Source organism: Octodon degus, unplaced genomic scaffold, assembly GCF_000260255.1.
Source record: "Octodon degus isolate 3935 unplaced genomic scaffold, OctDeg1.0 scaffold00119, whole genome shotgun sequence".
In the NCBI taxonomy this organism is placed as follows: Eukaryota; Metazoa; Chordata; class Mammalia; order Rodentia; family Octodontidae; genus Octodon; species Octodon degus.
The window spans coordinates 477654-482684 of NW_004524695.1; the positions used below are offsets into that span (position 1 = coordinate 477654).

At 40.8% G+C, this 5031-nt stretch overlaps 1 non-coding gene and 1 pseudogene across 1 annotated transcript; one reads left to right on the top strand and one right to left on the bottom strand.

Annotated features, from left to right (window-relative positions):
* Positions 1-1148: 1148 nt before the first annotated feature.
* Positions 1149-2336, top strand: LOC101567266 (annotated as a pseudogene).
* A 1227-nt stretch (positions 2337-3563) lies between these two features.
* Positions 3564-3643, bottom strand: LOC111812296. The gene has a single exon (XR_002817833.1). It is a non-coding gene; the product is annotated as a small nucleolar RNA SNORD47 (small nucleolar RNA).
* Positions 3644-5031: the final 1388 nt, after the last annotated feature.

Here is a 5031-nt window from a genome sequence, read left to right on the forward strand (position 1 = left end):
CTCAATTTTTTCCAAGATGAGAGGAATTAGCTGTACATTTGAAGACTTACACAGAAAACTTGAAGTGAAAAATATTTAAAACAACTTAGCAAATTGGGAAAAAGTGCTACAGAACATTCTGTGGGGTTCAATAAGCATAAGACAGTAGCTAATAGACAAAACAAAGAAAAAATTAAGTATGGAAAAACAAGTACAATTGCATGAGAGACCTCAATACCCCAGTGTCACTTGTAGACCAACGGCACATGCGCAGACACACACACACACACAAATATTGGAACTGAACCAAATTTTTGAAGAAATAGTTAGCAGATGTCTATAGAATGTCTCATTCCACATCAGAATACACATTTTTCTCAGCTGTACATGGGACCTTCTCTAAAATCGACCACATACAGAAACTAATAAAGTATTCTCTAAATAATGAAAAATAAATAAATAAATAAATAAAATCGACCACAGACTAGGTCATAGAACATGCTTAAGTAAAGGAAAGGAACTGAAATGATTCCATGCATATTATCTAACCATAGTGCAATGAAATTGTAAATCAATGGCCAAAGAAACCGCAAGTACTTAATAAGCACATGGAAATTGAATTATAGCTTCTTGAATAACCAATGGGTCACAGATGAAATTAAAGAGCAAATTAGACAGCTTCTACAATTAAACAATGCTGATACAGCAAACATACTAGAACTTATGGTACACAAAGAAAGTAATCCTAAGGGGGAAATCTATAGCAGTAAATGCCCATATCAGGAAAACAGAACTAGCTCAAATGCACAGCCTATTGTTGAATCTCAAGCTTCTAGAAAAAAAAGAGCTAATGAAGCCCAAAGTTCATACAAGGGAGGACATGATAAAGATCAGACCCGAAACAAATGCAATGAAAGCTAAGAAAACAACAAAGAATGAACGAACCAGACTTTGTCTTTGAAAGATTAAATAAAACTGACAGTCAAGCTTATCAAAAAAATGAAAGAAAAGATTCAAATCCATGCAATTAAAAATGAAAAGGGGGAGACTAGCTCTTCACTGTAAGGCATGCCTCGGTATCTATAGTACACCCTCTTTCTCCTTCCTGGGCAACAAGATCTGGTAGCCAGAAATCCAACACATCTATTCTCAAGATGCACACCTGAGAGATGTTTGACTCTTGTGGGAACCCCACTGTGGAGACTGACCTCTACACCTCCAAAGGTCACTTCCAAGCTGTTGTGCCCAGTGGGGCCTCCACTGGCATCTACAAGGCGTGAAAATGACAAGACTCGCTACCTGGGCAAGGGTGTGTCAAAGGCTGTTGAGCACATCAATAAAACTACTGCATCTGCCCTGGTTAGCAAGAAACTGAATGTCATGGAGCAGAAGATTGACAAGCTGATGATCGAGATGGACGGGACTGAGTAAATCCAAGTTTGGGGTGAATGCCATCCTGGGAGTGTCTCTTGTGGTGTGTGTGGCCAGCACTGTGGAGAAGGGGGTGCCCCTGTACCACCACATTGCCGACCTGGTGGGCAATGTCAAGGTCATCTTGCTGGTCTCTGCCTTTAACATGATCAATGGTGGCTCAAACCCCAGCAACAAACTGTCCATGCAGGAGTTCATGATCTTGCCTGTGGGCGCAGCCAGCTTTAGGAAGGCCATACACATTGGGGCCAAGATCTACCATAACCTGAAGAATGTCATTAAGGAGTATGGCAAGGATACCACCAATGTGGGTGACGACGGTGGCTTCACACCCAACATCCTGGAGAATAAGGAAGCCCTAGAGTTGCTGAAGACTGCCATTGGGAAGGCTGACTACTCGGAAAAGGTGGTCATCATAGGTGTGGCCTCATCCGAGTTCTTCAGGTCTGGGAAGTACAACCTGGACTTCAATCTTCTGATGACCTCAGTAGGTATATCTCACCCAATCAGCTGGGTGACCTCTACAAGTCCATCAAGGACCTCTTTGACCAAGAGGACTGGGGTGCCTGGTGGAAGTTCATGGCATCCAGGTGGTGGGTGATGACCTCACTTTGACCAACCTCAAGTGCATTGCCAAAGCCATGAATGAGAAGGCCTGCAGCTCAGTCAACCAGATTGGCTCAGTGACTGAGTCCCTGCAAGTGTGCAAACTGCCACAGTCCAATGACTGGGGCGTCATGGTGTCCCACCAGTCCGGGAAGGCAGAAGACACCTTCATCACTGACCTGGTGGTGGGACTCAGCACTGGGCAGATCAAGACTGGTGTGGATCCGAGCATCTGGCCAAGTACAGCCAGATGCTCAGAATCGAGGAGGAGCTCGGCAGCAAGGCCAAGTTCACCGGCAGGAACTTCAGAAACTCCCTGAATAAATAGGACATGGCAGGCCAGAGCCCAGACTCAGGCACAGGTGGTACCCTCCTGCCACTGCTTCTGGAGATGCCATCAGGGCCACCTGGAGCAGTGACCCCAGCTGTGATCAATGTGCTTGTCATCTCATGTCCCACCATGTATGGTGCCCTGTTTGTGCCTCAGGCCAGGTTCCTAGTGGTTCTGTTGTGAAACAAATACCCCGGGGCCCAGGGGGTAAAAAATGAAAAGGGTGGGCTGACCAAATAGCCTCAGTGGATTAAAGCACCTGCATAGGCAAGCACAGGGACCAGAGTTCCATCCCTTGCCAGCTCAACCCCTGGGGCATGCTGAGATTGTGACTGAGACTGGGCATGAGCGCCTGTAATCCCAGCACTTGGGAGGCTGAAAACAGGAGGATCACTAGGAATCCAATCTGTGTAGTGAGACCTTGTAGATCCTGTACTAAATGCATAAAAAATAAATTAATAAATAAAAATGAAAAGGGTGAAATCACGATATTCCATAAAAATACAAAAGAAATGGGCAGATTCCTGTATACATATGAACAAAGTTGAATCAATATGATATAAAGGGCTGGGGAGATAGCTCAGTAGGATAACTGTTTGCCTGGCAAGCACAGGGTCCTGAGTTCAATCCCCGGTCCCACAAAAAATAAAATAAATTTTTAAAAATATGATATAAAAATTTTAAATCAATAATAACAATGAAATGGTAGATATATTTAAAAACCTACCAACCACAAAAAAAGTCCAGGCCCTGATAGATTCACTGCTGAATTCTACAAGAAATTTAGAGAAGACCCAATGCTGCTACTTCTCAAACTCTTTCATGAATCTGAAAGGGAGGCATCACTTTCTGACTCATTACTGGAAGAAAGCATTACTCTGATATAAAAACAAGAGAAAGCTACAACCAAAAACCAGAAATACAGGCCAGTTTCCCTAATGAACATAAAATTAAAAAATCTTCAATAAGATACTGGCAAACCGAATGCAGCAAATCATCAATATTATTCATTATGCCCATGTATATGATTTATCCCAGGGATGCAGGGATGGTTCAACATATGAAAATCAATAAACCTAATGTATCATATTAACAGAATGAAGGACAAAAATCCTACCATCATCTTAATAGATGCAGAAAAAAATATGACAAAATCCAACACTCATTCATAAAGAAACAAAAATTGGAGCAGATGGTCTTTTTTTTCTGATACTGTAACCTCAGAATCAAAATGGAATGGTTTTTATAAGTGATATCACTTTTATTTCATTTGGCAGAATCATGACATGATCGGTTGGAATAGATGGTCTTTATCCCACCTTGATAAAAGCCATCTACAATAATTCAACAGACAATACGATACTGAGTGGATAAAACTCAAAAGCTTTCACTTAAAAATCAAGAACAACACAAGGATGTCCACAGTCATCACTCTTATTCAATATAGTTCAGGAAACATTAGCCAGAACTATGGTATAAGACAAGAGGGATAAAAAAAGGAAGAAGTTTAACTATCATCCTCTGTGGATGACATTATAAGTCCTAATACTTCTAGATTCAAGAACCACAATTAGTAGCATAGCTGGATACAAACTCATCACTCCAAAATTGATAGCCTTCCAGTATAACAAACTTACTGAAATTAAAGAAACAATATTATTCAAAATAGCATTAAAAATACTCAGGAATTAATCTAATGAAGCAAGTAAAAGAACTTTACACTTAAACTATAGTACTCTGAAAAATGAGCTCAAAGAGGGTAACAGAAGGGCAGGTCAGATAGCTAAGCAGACTAAAGTATCTGCTTAGGCAGGCACAGGGACCAGGGTTTGACCTCCATGTGCTCTGGTGGCCCCACCCTGCTCCCCCAGGGGTGTGCTGAGATGGAGACTGAGAACTGGATGGTGGAGCACACCTATAATCCCAACACTTGGGAGGCTGAAAACAAGATCACTATGAGTCTGATCTGTGTAGTCAGACCCTGTACTAAATACATTAAAAAAATGGGGGGGGATATCAGAAAATGTAGGGCAGGGGAGATAGCTCAATAGAATAAGTGTTTGCCTGGCAAGTGCAAGGTCTTGAGTTCAATCTCCGGTACCACCAAAAAAAAAAAAAAAAAAGAAAAAAAGAAAAAGAAATGTAGATACTCCTTGATCTTGGGCAGGAAGAACCAATACAGTGAAAAATACTCCCTAAATTCTTATTCAACTAATTAGAGGAAATATTTCTAAACTTGATTTGGTACTATAAGAAATCTAGAATAGCCAAATCAATTATGGATAACAAAATTAAAGCAGGGAGCATCACCACCCCTGACTTGAAACTGTACAAAGCTACTGTGATTTAAAAAAAAAACAAAACAAACCAAAAACCAGTATGGTACTGGTAAGAAAACAGACCCGAGGACCAATGAGACAGATTAGAAGAAACAGCAACAACTCCAGATGTATTAAGCCAGTTGATCTTTGACAAAGGGGCCAAATACCTTGACTAGAAAAGATAGTCCTTGGAATAAAATGATGGAATAATTGGCTTTCCACAAGCCAAAAGCTAAAACTAGAATCATATTTACCACCATGCACTAAACTAAAATCAAACTGGAGCAAAGATCTAAATATTAAAACAGAATCTGCTAATCTGCTAAACTGCTAGAAGATCGAACTAGTTTTGTTTTGTTTTTT